Source organism: Bombus bifarius, unplaced genomic scaffold (assembly GCF_011952205.1).
Source record: "Bombus bifarius isolate JDL3187 unplaced genomic scaffold, Bbif_JDL3187 scf7180000008178, whole genome shotgun sequence".
NCBI classification, from domain to species: Eukaryota; Metazoa; Arthropoda; class Insecta; order Hymenoptera; family Apidae; genus Bombus; species Bombus bifarius.
The window spans coordinates 241,047-256,948 of record NW_022884495.1 but is presented as its reverse complement, the minus strand read 5'-3'; positions in this window follow the sequence as shown (position 1 = coordinate 256,948).

Sequence of the window (15,902 nt, the reverse complement as noted above, 5' to 3'; positions counted from 1 at the left end):
TTTTTGGTTTGCGGTTTAGAAAGTTTCGAGCCTAGAATGTAAGTTTCAGCGGGTATCGCGCCCGAACAAGAGGCTATGAGCCGAAGAGACCCGGCAAACTGCCATTGAAGAGGGCAACTACTAATGGCTTTCCATCCTCTGGCTCACCCAGAGCATGGAAAGTCATTCGTTATTACTTTATCACTGTGCTTGCTTTTAGCATTTGTAGTACAATAGCATCGGTTGTAATTTATCCGTTAGCCGACATACGTGTCGGTCTCTCATCACGTTGGGCAAATCGCGGTTGTTACGTCGGGCGACCGTCTACCTAGACCAGGCCATATACCGCGGGCCAGCCGGACATCAAATGTCCGCTAATCCTTACGACGTATCCTCAATAGCCTTAAGTACCCGTCATAAATCCCAGTAATTTGCTTGCTAAGGTCCTTCAGACCGAACAAATATCTTTTTCTAAATCACTTTCTGAAGACTATTGTCTACCACGGCTTGACAAGGGAATGTTAGGTTTTCCCACGTACGATGCTTCCTAATAGCAACTTTCTATCGCGGGCGGCTAAGACTCTTCCTAATCCACCAACCTCCGTTTAATATATAAAATGGTCATAAAACGAATTTGGACTATGGGGCCATATAACCAAAATAGAGGCAATGCAATCTAAAATACTCAGAACAATAGCAAACGCGCCGTGGTACGTTAGAAACAAGGACATTCGGAAAGACCTGGGAATACCAACGGTCAAGGTGGAGATTAACAGATGTGCAAGAAGGTACAGAGAAAGAATAGCAACGCACCCGAATCGACTGGCAGCGGAAACGGTCGGCGCATCATAAAAAGAAGATCAAAAAGGAAACACCCAACAGATCTCACAAAGGACATTAACAAACACTCACCACACTAAAGAAATAAATCAATTAAATCCGATTGCATACTGCTTTCACTTTCCTTACCAAAAACGTCATGAACAAATCCGATGGTCCCCATCGCTAGCTTTCTGACTAGCGATACTGACGAACATTTGTAATTTATTGCTGTATTACTTAAGACTGTCATGGTTTATATATGACTTTATTTCGTCATTTCATATGGGCATATACATTTCAAGAAAAATCAGAGATGATATGTAAATAAGTTTGAAACATATGATATACAAATTTACTACTTATATGCAAAGTAACGATAATCAAGTTAATAATATTTTATGGAGTAATAATTTAGTTGAGATATATATCGTGAAGATTTTCATTATTTTAGAATATTAACAGCGAGCGTTCGTTATTATAGTTATCATTTTTTTGTCCATAGTATTTTCGATCAATTAATCACGAAATGACTTTACAAAATGTTTGAACTTGCTGTGCACAGATTAACGTTCATTCGCGAGCATCGTTTATTTTCAAGAATTTTGTATAGAAAACGTTGTACGAGTGTAATTCGACGTAAATTCGACTTTCGGCAATTTATTCAAAAATTATATAACGAAATAGGAATTATACAAGCAAGGCCATGGTTGAGAATAATTGGAACTGTACATATACAGTCGTTGAAATGAAAAAAAACGAAAATGATAGAATTGACGTCAATCTTTAATGCAAAGAGCAACAGTTGAATTCATCCTACGAAATGGTAGTGTAAATGTATTACTAAATAGTTCGATAAAGAAATCATGACTTTAATCAATTCTTTTTTCGTCTTGATATTCAAAATAAATGTTCCATTTTTGATAGCTTTCAAATCCAAATTGAGATTAAAAGACTGTGGCTTATTTCCATAATTTATTCGCTTTTTATGTCTAATGTCACATTTTTTCTATTATATATACTAATGCAATAAATAATTTTGTCGTAGATCTATTAACACAGTTATTACGTAAATGGTACTTGAAATTATGAGTATCACATCAAAGATTCAAGAATGAATCAATGGAACTTGGAATATGTCCCTGTCTAATCAAGCATACACATTGACGTCGCTCGTTGATTGCTGTTATATTTACATATGTCTCATAAGCAAAGGCACAAGGGCGTCTCTGTGCAACGTTCTCTTTCTATTTCTATTCCGTTTTTTCACTTTGCTCGCGTATTCTATCTTTATATCTCTATGGTAGTCAGCGGCAAAATCTCTAATTTTTTTACACGATCGGTATTTCAGAATATGGCGCACAAAGCATCGACGAGAAAGTCTATCCTGTATTTGAGCATGCTCGCCGACCCGACGTGACCCGACGAAAAAACCTTCGAATATTCGTCGGTATTACAGAACATGCGACGCGACATCCCGTAAGATGCCAGCTCCATTTTTATCGCTTTGGACGATTGAGTCGAATTGTTTAGGATCAGTGGTATAATGTCACGCCTATCCCGTACTTAGTTAGCGATTGTAGTTGATTAATTAGATAACGTCTATACTTTGTCAATAATTATACAGAAATTGAAGAGTATCGTAACACCGTTTACCGACTGCTTTAGTTTTGAAAAGTCTGCAGTCAGGCAACCCAGTTTGCGTAGGTGTCCGTACGATGGCTATAGTTTCGAGTGGCGCCAGTTTTTAATTGAATATATATATAGCATAAGACGTGACAGTATAGTATTTGCGAGCCATAGCTTATGATCCTAAAAGGACCTAAAGCATAGAGCCTCGATTAAAGAAATTTGTTTTGATCGAATCATCTTTTTAAGTATCGTTTAATTTATAATTTACATTAAGGATTCCAAAGCATTTTTCATTAGTTTCAAAAATGGACCTTCCTCTAAAGGTTTTATTCTATTCGCAACATTCTTGTTACTTATTTTTCCGATACTTTGAAACGACGTCTAACCCGATAAGATTTTCTCGGCACGAATCGTTCGCAAACCCGATTGGTCATATCTTTGTTTATGGCCCGTTATGGTGAAATACTTTTACGCGTCATCTACACTGTCTGTATTATGGACCATTAATACCATACGACGTAATCGTTGTTTGTATCCTGTTGCCAGAAGGTGCAACTGAAAATAGCAACATTTCTTCATTGCGTGATTATGTCATTAGCTCGCGGCACGCGCTAAAGATTGCGTTATGAAATAACACGGTCACGAAAGAATGGTTTACCTTAAAAATAGTATATGCAAATGTGTACGCATTTCCGTGTAGTAACTTTTACGTTAAGTCTCGCACCCCTTGGTTTACGTTTGATCCTTCGATTCTGCGATTATTTCCTCTTTTTCTTTGCCATCTTGGTATACTTTTGAAGGTAAACTATATGAAGCAGCCAGGTGTACTTTATTGTTCACTATCCTCGATGGTACAAGCTGAAAGAAAGTTGCCAGTTTTACGGGTGAAACGCGTTTAAGGCTGCGTTGAATGACAAATAAATATGCTAATGGCTATTCCGGGAACTTCAAATGCCGCGCATCTTAGCTTTTGCACCGCATCGAAAGAAGAAAGTTAAGTTAAGTTGCTCGGTACCTTCGCGGCCTGTTTGGAAGGAAGTGCCACGAACGGCCAAAACGAAGGGAGGCGGCTAGAACGAAGAGAGACAAGTTGGAGGGAGCGAGCGTGCAAGATGGAACGAGAGTTCTCTTAAATAATAGAAAATTCAGAGGAAGTTGATAAGCCAGGGCGCGTTCAAACTTTTCACTCGCCGCCTTCCATTTCTTATTATAATGAATGCATATCGGCTTAGTCGAAGCTGGAAAGCTACGACTATAAGAACCCTTTTCCACTTTTTGCGGCCTGTGCTCCTTGCCTCGTGCTCTAATACCACTGATTTAAACACGTCCGTGTATCCTAAGATAAATAACGTTGCTGTTCTTTTTTTTTTTTTTTTTTTTTTTTTTGAAAGATTCGCAGAACGAAACTAGTTGTTGTATCGGAAGATTAATTTGTTCAGTTTCGCCGTCGGAACAGTCCTTGACGGGTTCAATTGGAAATGTCAGTGGCAGATTGCGTTTGTCGAACCACATGTTGCCAGCCGACATGCCACGAAATCCTGTTCACATGCACGCATACGACGAATAAATCGGCGAATATTTTGGCTATTACTATTACGGTAGCTGGCGTGTCTTGGCGCGCGACGGCTGTACGTTCGTCGACCAGGGCGCACGCTTTGCCATTTTCATTCAGGATCGATCGTGCGATTTTCCAGTAAACTTTCTCTTATAAAATATTCGTTTCGACGATACCATCCGTAAATGGCTTTACAATTACGCGTCCGAAACTGCGGTGGCAACGTTGCCGCGAAATTCCAAGCCGAATATTTATGGACGTTAAACGAAAACAAACTTATAAATTTGCCGAATCTATCAGGAGGTAGAGAAAATTGAACGAAATAGAAGATGTATTTCTCGAGGATGAAAATCGTAGGGAAAATTTCCGACTAACCGTAAAGCCTAACGGGGTTGCTTTATTAAGAGCGGGGGAGGCGATACAATCCACAGAGACAAATGGCCTCGGCAACGTTAAATCATCATGAAAAAGTTTGCGATTTAATAAGCAATTTCATGGAAATTCCGTGATCGTTAGCGTAACGACTTTCTCAATAAAAATTTCAGGATATTCTCGGTTCTCGCGCTTGACAGAGGATACGGGAAACGCATTCGAGATCGTTACGTTTTTAATACAACTCCTGAAACGATCGAAGCGTTCGTTATTCTTGCTTCTTTACCTCGTTACGATATATTCCTACGTCGTCGTGGATTCGATGGACGTTTCAAAGATGATAGAAGCCGGATAAAATATTCGCCAACGAGGAGGGTGAATGTAAGTCGGTTGACAGGGATCGTCTTAAGCGAAAGGACACGTCTTTGAGGTGAGATGCTCGTTGATCCTTTGTGATTCCACTTTTTATCCCGTCGAATCGATCATCCGCCGTGTTGCTCGGCTATCGGACACGTTAGCACGGGTGTGTCTATGAGAATTCGTTCGATGTGTATCGTTGTCATCGTAGACGAGATCCGAATACCATCGAGTACGTACTTATATCGCTCGAACCGGGGATAGAATAACTTTTGGCTCGGCGATATCTTCTTGGATTTATTTCGACTATCGTTTTTCTTATTGTTATGTATCGTTTGCATCGCGTTCGGCATTTTGGCAAACCTTCGTCGTGCTTTGCTCTTTGAACCATAGTGTTTAATCACGATTTCGTCGATTGGAAGAAAAATCGTCGAACGTGGTTATCCGCGAGCCGTGATCGCTTTCGAGAATATTTATTCGCGTCACGGAGACTCGCGATACGACAGTGCTTTGAAAAGCTCAGAAAACGCTATACACCTGTAAGTATGTATTATACGCGGGTAGTGTGCACGCGCTGGTGTGTGTACGCAGGGAGCAAGAGGGAAAGAGTGGAGCGTATGGTCGAATGGGTGGATATGCGGAGGACAGCGGTGCGCCTCTTTGCGCAACCCCGAAAGCAATATATCGATGTTTAGCAACCAATAAACGGATCCCTCAAAGAGGGCTTTTACCGTAAAGCGCTGGTGCTTCGACGTCTCGTTCCTTCCATAGATGCGCGCTCGCACACGCTCGTTTTCCGCTCTACGTACACGCCGGTGAACGTGTGCGAGTGTACGTTAACGGTGGCAACCGAAGCACGCCGCTTTTATGGCTCAAAGTAAACGCATTTATAGAGCCGTTTTGCCACCACCGCATCGGCGTAACCTCGCCAGCGACCATTTAACGCCGCTTTTATGATAATGTTATCAATAGCCTGACCCTCCTTCTTTTTCGCCATCAGTTGCCTTTATTTATCGATTATTTACGACTCTTGTCTATCATTCACCTGCTTCGCGGAGATCGTTGTTTACGATGGCATATTTTGCACAGGAACGTACTCTTTTTCCTAGAGAAAAGTCACCGAAATGATATAAACGATATCGATAACACGATTCACGATGCTCTTTTCCAAAGTAATTTCAGTGTCGTTGATGAACGGTTAAGCAGCGTTATCTTTACGCGAAACGTATTTTTGAACGCGTTGTATAGATATTATCCTTCGAAGATAGATATCGAGTTTAAAACGACTCAAGCAGCTCGATTACTAATTTATCTTGCATCGAAGCAAAAGCTTTCAACGAGCGCGTACGTAATTTTAACGGGATTTTACTCGAGACACGTCGTCCACCACATTCGCGTTTTTATTCCTGGGTAATAAAATTTTCGTATACCGGTCGAAGCAGGCAACGATACCGTAGCTTGGGGAGAGAAAAAACATCGAGTAGCTCCGGTTGACGGGGACTAGGGATCTTCAAGGCGTTGCTATATCGTCGCTGGCATCACGGTGTCACTCGCAGCTTCTTCATAATTCTCTCGTGAAGTAGCGGCATAGTTACGACGGGCGAGGCAAAAGGGATTCCAAGTGGAAGTCGCAGTCTCAGCTTCTTGACACAGTCCCCGTGAAAATCTTACGCAATACGTACGCTTCGGCGTGGAATTATCGAACAGAAAGGTATCTAGCGAGGTACGTTGGTGTTCGTATTGGCGTATTTCTTGGACGATCTACGTCAGTAAATATCATAACCGAACGAACCGCCATAAAATTCGATGCTGCGAGTTCTAACCCGGCGATATAACGGATCATTGGTAACACGGCACCCCTGATGTACTGGTTCTTCCATAGTGACGGGCGTGTACGTGCGTCAGACATACACGTAGAAAGGCTGTGGCAAACACGTAGACGAAAGATCGGGAACTTGGGAAAAGCGAGTAAAAAGGCGGACTATTGTAGGAATCAGCTTCCTGGGGAGACAACGGCAAGAAAGAAGAAAGACGGTTCGGCTGAAAGAATCGAGTAGTCGAGTAGAGCGGTAAGGGGATGGGAAAAGAGGCGGCAGCGCCGGGGGATGATGGTAACGAGAAAAAGAAGCGGAACGAAGGAAAATGGGGGTTTTCTGCTAAAGTACCGAGAGAGCTGACTGCTGACCAGTGGGCAGCGGTCTTGACGTGTGTGCGTATTGCCGAGGAAAAGGCTACGTGTACCCGTACGATGTTCTAGGTTCGCCCACACCCAGGATTTCGGGGGAGAATCCTTGAAAACCGGAGACCAGGACGCTATTGGCCGCTCCGAAAGCTCCGTCTGAGCTCGGCCAATCGTGGCCCGAGCTGATAACGGTGGCGGTTCTTCTCTTCGTTCCGCCTCCTCAAGACGGAGCGCTTTTGGCACGCTATATCAAGCCGGGTATATATCGGCTAACCTATATCGTCCACTTGTACGTTCTTCTATATGGATCGACCATCTTCTTTTCTCTGCTCGAGAAATTTCCTCCCGTCTGGATCGAGTCAACCCCGAGATCGTTTGCCACAGCTCTTCCTTATACCGTCGTTTCCAACTTCTTACTGCTTCTTTCTCTGTATTTTTTCGGACATCTGTGCCACCGAATTGTTTCTCGTTGCCGGCAATCTTCGGAGTATACGAGACCTCCGGCAAACGATGCTCGAATTAAAAACTCACAACGTTATTGGATATATATGTATATGATATGTACGTGTCGAATTAGCATTGGAGTTAGGGGCGTTTAACGAACCTTCATTTGGATTGGCCATTCTTTCATTATACAATACAGATAATAGTTTCATCACGCAACAACAAGCTCTCGCTAAAGATCCGTCTTATAATAACAACTCGAGTACCTAGTCACCGAATGAATATAACGACAAATTCACAAAGTGATCATATGACCGTTACAGAATTCGACAATTGACCGTGACGATTAGATACTCGAGATGCTAACGACAATAATCTTAGATTCGATAACGAATACACGGTGAACAGGATAGCAAACGCGCTTACTTGTCAAAAGTTCAAGTGAAACTGAACCCATGTACCTTACTATGTACCTCTCTGTACCCCTTGGGTCAACTATATTTTTGAGGAGAGCTATACCACTACGTCATATCTCTTTTAGGCGAAAACGTCCATCCCGCAAACGTAATCGGATTAAACGGTAAACAACTACTTCCAAGTTTTGTTATTTAAGTACAGCTATGATAAAAAGTCTAGACTAAAGTATCGGGAATTTTACCAAAAATTCGAAAGGAAATGCCCCGATGTTCTTTCGTCTCAAACATATATATATATATACATATAGACGCTCGATGTTGGATTTAATGGAGTTGCATTACGTTGAAAGGAAGACGATGGGAGTACTAAATAAGCAGGGACTAATATTGCTAAATTACATCGATAACAGGTGTTGTTTTTGTCGTAAAGGTAATATTCTCATCAACTGGAAGCCTTATACGAAGCTGGTAACATTAAGTAAACTTAACCGCATTGTTAAAACGTGCAATTTATCTCGACTCATTACGTTTCTAATGTAAAAAATGTCAACTGTAATTGTTTAATACCATCGCTCGTTATTTGGCGCCCGATAAGGTAATAACGATCCTCTTAATGGTATACATACGAGTCGCTGGAAAGGGAGTTGGCGCGTTTATTTACTTTCTACCAGCTAACTAGCGTTTTCCACGCGGATGCGGGATCGGCGATCGAAAGGAGATTTAACAAATGTATTCATATTTCAGTAATTTGAATACCCGATTGATTCTTAATTACCAGCGCGGAGAGCGCGAGCCGCACGTAAAACCGAAACGATCGAAGTGGTCCGCGATTAAGGTTTGCCGGTTTATCAGCGCGTTCGATCACAGGTGGTGTCGTTCTTGTCGGTAACATCTTGGTTCGCGTGCAGGTTCCGGTCGAGGTTGTTTAAGTTAGTTCCGTCCTCTTTCTAAAAGAAGGTGCGCGCGAGTCGGTGCCCCGTAAGTGGCGTAATAGGACTGCCCCTGCGGTTGACAAGATAAAGAGCGACGATAACGCTGTTTCCCTGTGGAGGGACCTCGAGAAACGAGGGTGCGTGACCGTAGTGTGCCGCGTGACGCGTGTAATAACCGTAGCGCGGCTTCTTGCACGCACCCCATAGCAGAAAACTAAGTATACATTTACTGGTATACTTGGCTGCGTGCACCTTGGTTACACGACAGGTGCCCATTGCCGAGGATTCTTAAGGAAGCATGGCGGGAACGGGGGGAAACGAAGGCGCAAGGGCTGCTAGAACCAACTTTCTTTGATGTTGACTCGATTCGCGGCCTTTGCCACTTCCACGCCTTCTTTCTAGATCGCGTTTTCGCTTTATCAGCATCCGCTCGTTTCTCGGACGTTGGTTGAAAAGTCGATAACGTCGCCGGGCCAAAATCTAGCCTGCGGCGACGTTCAAAAATTATGCCGACGCTCGAATACGACGAACGTACCGTATTCACGGACGAAACGCTCGAACGATCGTAGCTCCGCAACAAACAGCGTTGTCGAAATAATTAACTGGAGTTGCGCGGCGGACATTAAGAGCGCTATTAATTCGCGACGAACGGAAATACGGTTCGTGTCGTTCAAGAAGCACAATGACGCGTTTCGTATCGGAGGTGGTCGATAGCACCGGAACAGGTTGAAACGAGCACGGATCATTTGCGCCAAACTGCGAATCCATCGAAACGTAAATCGCATGGGTATTTTACGGCATCGCGGCCAGATTACAGGCACAATTAGCATGAGACTACATAATTAATAACTCGATTAATGCGTTGAGGCGAAATGTCTGTCCATCGGTGCTTGTCAATTCGGTCGGTCTGTTCGCTGGTTCGTTTGTCCTGGTCACGATTCGTGATCTCCTATTTACGCCAACTTGCCGCGCCGCGCCGCGCCGCGCCGTTACGTCGTAATCGATTGTCGTCGTACAATATCGACGTAGATCGCTTATGCTTACCGTTCGCGATACATTCTCACGGGTGAAAACTCATTAGCGGGTCATTCCATATTCCAGAAGGGAAGTCAGACCGGGTTTGAACGCGGTTCCACGCCAATTCCGCTCCATTGTCGAGAGCTGAAAATCTGCCTCGCCCCACTCGGTTACCCGCTGTTACGTCCCTCCGTCTAGTTAATTGCAACGAACGATTGGCTCTGGATCGACCAACTGGATGATTCGATACCCGTTCTGCGGTGTCCTGTGCATTTTTTTTTTCACGCGCGCGGTTAATATCCTCGGTCTGTCGACGATGTTTTTCGACGCGGGCGAAAATTCATCTTCGCGGCGATATTTTCTGCTCGTATTTCACGGGTGTACGTACCGATCGGAGAAACGCGTATGGTATGCAGAGAAACGGTATGCAGAAACGGAAAGAACGAATGCCAGAGACGTCGAACGGTGATAAATTTCTGAGAAAGATTTTTTGGACACGAAGCTTTATCGCTTCCTTGCTTCGATGGAGCGTCGAGGTCGACGGGGAATTAGAGAGACGGGCGTTCGTATACAGGTACTCGGTATCGAACATTTATCAGCGACCAAGACGGGGAAGCTGATCTCGAAAGACAACCGCGATTGAGTTACGTTGATTTTATTCCGCATTATTCCACCCAGCGCCGTGATACGGAACCGCTCCGTGGTGGCTAGATCAGTTTTATTTGCCGGATTGCGGTGGCGCGAACGGCAAACGCTAGCCTGAATCCGCCGCTGCCACCATCGGATTAACGTCATTGCGGTTTTTAAGCAGGCAATTTCCTAATTCGGTTGCCTCGAGATCCCTGATTTATCGCGCTTTTGCCAGTTATTCCGTACTGTTGGTGATTTACGACGTTGCTTCCGTTCCCGTTCCCGTTTCGCTTCCAGAGTTCCTCCTTCTTCGACCGCTCCTTCTTTTCCTCTTCTCGCGGCACGGTTCTCTTTCGCGTAGTTTCCATAGTCAGTGGAGTGGCGCGCCGCCGGTACCTTCCTCTTTCGCGTTCTCCACTTTCATCGGAGAACCGGGGGATGCGGTGCGCGAGATCTCGCGGTTGGCGCGGTCGCCAAGGCAGCCGCGGATACCTCGTGGATGGTTCTCTCGAGCGGGTCGACGAATCGTTTAGAGGTAAAAAACGGTTCAACGTACTTAACAGATTAATTGAACACGAAGCGTTCACGGTGCGTGCTACGCATCCGCGTGAGAAATTTAAAGTATTGTGCGGGGAATTGGACTCGAGGGAACTCCGGCTATCCCGTGTTTAAGTCAATAATTAGTTATAATCTCGGTATAATCGTGGTACGGCACGAATTAACAGTTATAATCAAATCCGTTATCGGCGAACGTAATCGCTGCATGGTAGCGGCAATTAGACTGGCTAGAACTAATGCGAGACATACAATGAGCGTAATGAGAAACGTCTCGTTCGCGTTTCCTGCAGCCTATGCGTTTTATTTTTAGAGTTATCGCTGTGAAACGTAGTCACCCTTTCGCGGTTTAGAATTTAATTCGTTGTTGGCGAGCTTTGGTTTTAATAACGGCTTAATTAGCGAGCAGCTCGCGCAACCACGCTTCTCTCCAGCGACGTTCTCCTCTGGGGGTTGATAGAATCGAAAAGCAACCGGACAACCGTTTTGCAGCTGCGTTCCGCGCAGCCGTAAGGTGTTCTACGGCGAGCCTTCTATTTCGTGCTCGATCGAGCGCGCTCGATTGTATATTTTTACACGGCCACGCGAAATAATACCCTACTGCGGTTTTAGTTATGCAGGAGAACGGGCAAACTGTTGTTGCACTACGTGCAAAAACAGAAGGTACGCGGTGGTTCCGATTCACGGTGGACCGATCATCGCGCGAAAACACGAGCGGCTTGTTTTTGCAAGCGGGAAACTCGATCGGGTTTCACTCGCCGGAATACTCCGTTGCTGTCTGTAAAAACATACTTAAGAGATACTCGAATCCGTTTTACCATCGGACCTGTCGTTCCACTTTTCTAATTGCCTTGCATTTTCCATTGCAAGCTGAGCGAGAAGAATCGGAAATTTTGCAACAGTCGGGCAAAACGGAGCGAAAACGGTAAACGGCAAGAGGGAAAATAAGACGCGATGCAGGGCGCGTTAAAGGGAGAAACTGCTGGAAGGATCGTTTCGGGGTTAACGAGGAAGGCCGTGATTCCGGTATGAGTGGCCGAAGGAGACTGTGCAAGGGTGGTGGTAGCAAAACAGATAATGGCGGGGACAGCAAAGGCAACGGTAATGGTGACCCTTGGGACGTTGCTCGGATTCGAAGGAGTCTAGCAAGGGAACGCTCGTTAGCACCTTCTAACCATCGTGAGACGTAGTCGCGTTTATGGATCCTGACACGATAGCCAACCTCTGTCTCTTTGCCTTCGTCTTGGTCCGCTCCTGGACCCCTTGGGTCTATCCTTCCCGGCTAATTGTATCTATCTCGTCGTTAATTGACGGCTAGGCCGCCACTTGACCGTTGCAATTTTATTGGTCCGATCTAACCGAGTTCGCAGTCCCGCGGGACAGAATAGAAATTCGAATTTTCAGGCTGAATGCTGCTCGCGAATTATGAGACCGATAAATAACGCCGTATCCACGGCGAAATTATAATACCCGTAAATGTCGTCCGCTTTATGCGCGAGAACGATAATTTATAAAGAACGCTGAATCGCGCTTAATTATCTTCGTCGCGTTCGCTTTACCATTGTGCTTTTAATTAATTTTACGGGAACGCGACCACTATCGAGCATCTTTGCGCGTCGATCGCCGCTAGTGGAAATATTTTGATTCGCTTTATACGAAAGCTTTTCGAAAACGATCTCGGCTAAATTACGCGCATAAATTAGAGAGCTTGGTGGTCTTCGGTTTACACGTACCGTGTTTTGACGCGAAAACAGCGCGGAGAGAAAAGGACGGGTGCAAAAAAAAAGAAAAAACCTTTGTCCTTTCTGGTAGCGTTCCATAAGTCGAGGCGATATCAAGCGATGGTCGTTAGATGGCCGTTATCGCCGTCGCCGTTAGTTACTCCACCTATTGTAACAATTTCATAGAGGTCCGTGCAGGGTGTGTAAAACCCTGCAACGGCCTCGCGTGTCGGAAGACGATAGTCGTCACAGTGACTGTTATATCAAACGGGGTCGAGATTGCGATAACGACTGGAACATACGTAGGATACACGGTTTACGTACCTATACTCGTACGGTGTAGTTAGCGAGAACGTACTCTCGTCCTACGCACGAGAGGGTGCAATGTCGTAGGACCGATTTCACTCTCATTTCCGTGCCTGTGTACCTAACTAACTATTTAATCGTCGCGCGTATCGTGCGACGCCAACAAATTACTTACAAGAAAAGTTTCTCCACTCCGCTTGTCCCTATTTTCGAGTTTGTCAAACGTCTTTCACCTACCTTTTACGTCTATTTTAACCGCTGACCGTCGCCGTTGGAAAATATTTCACGCGCTCCGTTCGTTTCCAAGTACGCGATGAGCACGGATCGCGGTTCGTAGAGAAGGTCGCGAGATAGGGGAAAGCTGGAAACAAGGTGGCAATCCATTTCTACGCCAGTGAACGGTAGGTGGTACGTATGTAAAGGAAGCCCCAGTTCTACGTAAGCCGGAACGGCGGCGTTCGTGGCCGAAGCCAATCTCAGTCGACGCTGGCCATTTGGCGTTTCCTCGGTCGTGCCGGTCGTGCACACACGAGCTTGCCTTTTATTCCGTTTAACCCCTGCCTCCGAGGTAGCAGCTCACCCCTGGTCGCGCGGCTCGCAACGGAGAGGCCAGGCCAGCTTCCTAAATGATTAATTACCGATCTCCATCGCGCGGAGGGATCCCGCAGGAAGGCGGGTCGTTGGACGGCCTTAAAGTAAGCTCATTTCTAAAACGGATATTCCGTGTTCCGCGTGCCATGGAACGGCATTCGGTGGCCCCCAACGTTGCTGCCACTTGGCTGCCGTCTGCCACCCCCGCGTATCGCACCCCCCTGCCCCCCTTACTTGCGTAAGCTCCGTAGACCAACCAACGGTGTTCCCTCTTCGCGTGGCTACCGACTTCGCAGAGATTGCGAGCTCGATACCCCGTCTTTTCTCTCTTCCTCCCTCTATCCTTCTCCCTCTCTCTCTGCCCTTCGCGTAAATGAAACGTGTTACGTACCAGAAAAAAAGCTTCTACCTCCTTCCGCTGATCGATGGGCCAGAAATTTCTCGCGCGAAGCGCGAAACTAACTGGAACGATGATGTAGGAACGCCTTGTGCTCGGCAAATTCTTTTCTTATCGAAAACTTTAACAAAACTCACCAACTTTCTTCTCGTGAAATATTAACTCGTACCTCGTAAAATATCAAGCCTGTTCAGCTTTTTACCTCATTTTTTCCAGCCACGGTGGAATTTACGAACGAACGCAGCTCTTCCGACGTAGTTATTGCCGTATGTTATTTGCTTTTTATTCGAACGTGGCAAGAGCGCGTTGTAGCAGAAATATGGAAAACTGTGTTTCGGAGGAATCGAGTTCAGCGCCGGACGGTTGCAACTGACGTCGCGATAAAGATCGTCGGACAGAAAAAAGGGAACGAGGAAGAGATTGCCTGCGTGGAATCTCAGCAGACGACGATTCTCTTTGGTCGATTCTTCCGTGCCCTTTTCTCTCCCGGTACCCTGTCCGTTTGCCGGAATCTTTGTCTGTGTGCGCGTTTTCGTGCGATACGCTGTGTTATCGTTTGCATTGCAAATGGCAACCCACCCCGCCCACATTCAAACACACCAGGACCGAGGAGCGTGCACGTTTTATGGTGAAATCGGACGCGTGTGCGAGCCCGCCGATATATCGAGTCCTACGCGGATGAGTCACGGGGATCGAAACAACCCTAACGATGCCCTCTTAAGGGGGTCGACTCGTCGAATTTCGACACGTTTCACCGCGTTCTCGAATTATTTTTGCTAACTCGTTGGCGTGATTACTGTAAAAGTGGTAACGAGCGTGCTAAATTGCTTCGAGCAAATATCGAAGTAACCGCTGCGCGACGTCGAAATGGCGCTCTCGAAATGTCCGCAATCGTTTTCACGAGGAATTTTTCTCGCGTCGGCCAACTTGGTCGTTCGATTGTTCGTCGAAGCCACGGAACTGAAAAAGCAAATATTTTCCGCTCTGAAACTCGAACGTCGGGTTACTTCCTCTGCCCCGGTTCGTATTTTAATTCGTTGCGCATGTTTTCGCGTAGCACCCCATTTTCTTTCCACGACTCTCGGTCTGGCAGGACTTATTTTTTTTCTTCTTTATCCCGAGCCAGGTTTACTTAAGATATTAAAGTGCTCACCCTTCTTTTAGCTTTCTTTCTTCTTTTCCCTCTCTGCTTGCCTCCTACCTCCGGCTCTTTCGTTCCTCCGAACGGAGTTGAAGATTCCTCCGTCTTTCGGGACCATCCTCCAGGGAGTTCGGAGCCTCCAGCACGGTCTCGCTTAATTTGTAAGCGGATTTTTGCACTAATCAACGGATTTAAGAAGGACAAGCCGAAGAAAGAGGGAGGGAGGGGCCGAGGCGGAAGAAGGAGAAAGCCTGCGAGACCAAAGACGGGGGACAAGAAAGTCATTTGAATTTATTTTAATTATACTAACGAACAGGCCGCGGAACGAGGGCCTAACGAATTATTTGCTCGAATATGATTGCGCGGAATTTCTAACGAAGGATCGACCGATCTCTGGCCGCGTCTTTGGGGGAGAGTTGTTACCACCGGCTGACGGGCATCCATCCTAACCATCACGAGCATCCTATTTTCGACGAACAATCGTCGGCAACAGACCTCGTTAAAGTCGACTCTCTACCGTCTCTTTTGCGTTGTACCGTGACGGCGAAAAGGAAGAAACTTGCGGAGAAAAACTGACGTATGTCGGATCGAAACTGGGCAAAGCGAAGTAAACGTGAGATTGCACTCTTGCCACGTTCGCTAATAAATCATTTCGTTAGCGACGGAGACGTTAAAGAAACCGATGCGCGATAATGGATCGCGCGATTATTCACGGATCTCGTATCGATCGCCAGCGATATTGCAAGTGACTAGCGTGACCTGGACACGAGACGAACGCCCGCCTCTCTTTTGCATCGGCCAGGGTGGTGAAGCGGCTTAGACCCGATCGAGAGCAATCGAGTCGACCGATATCAAC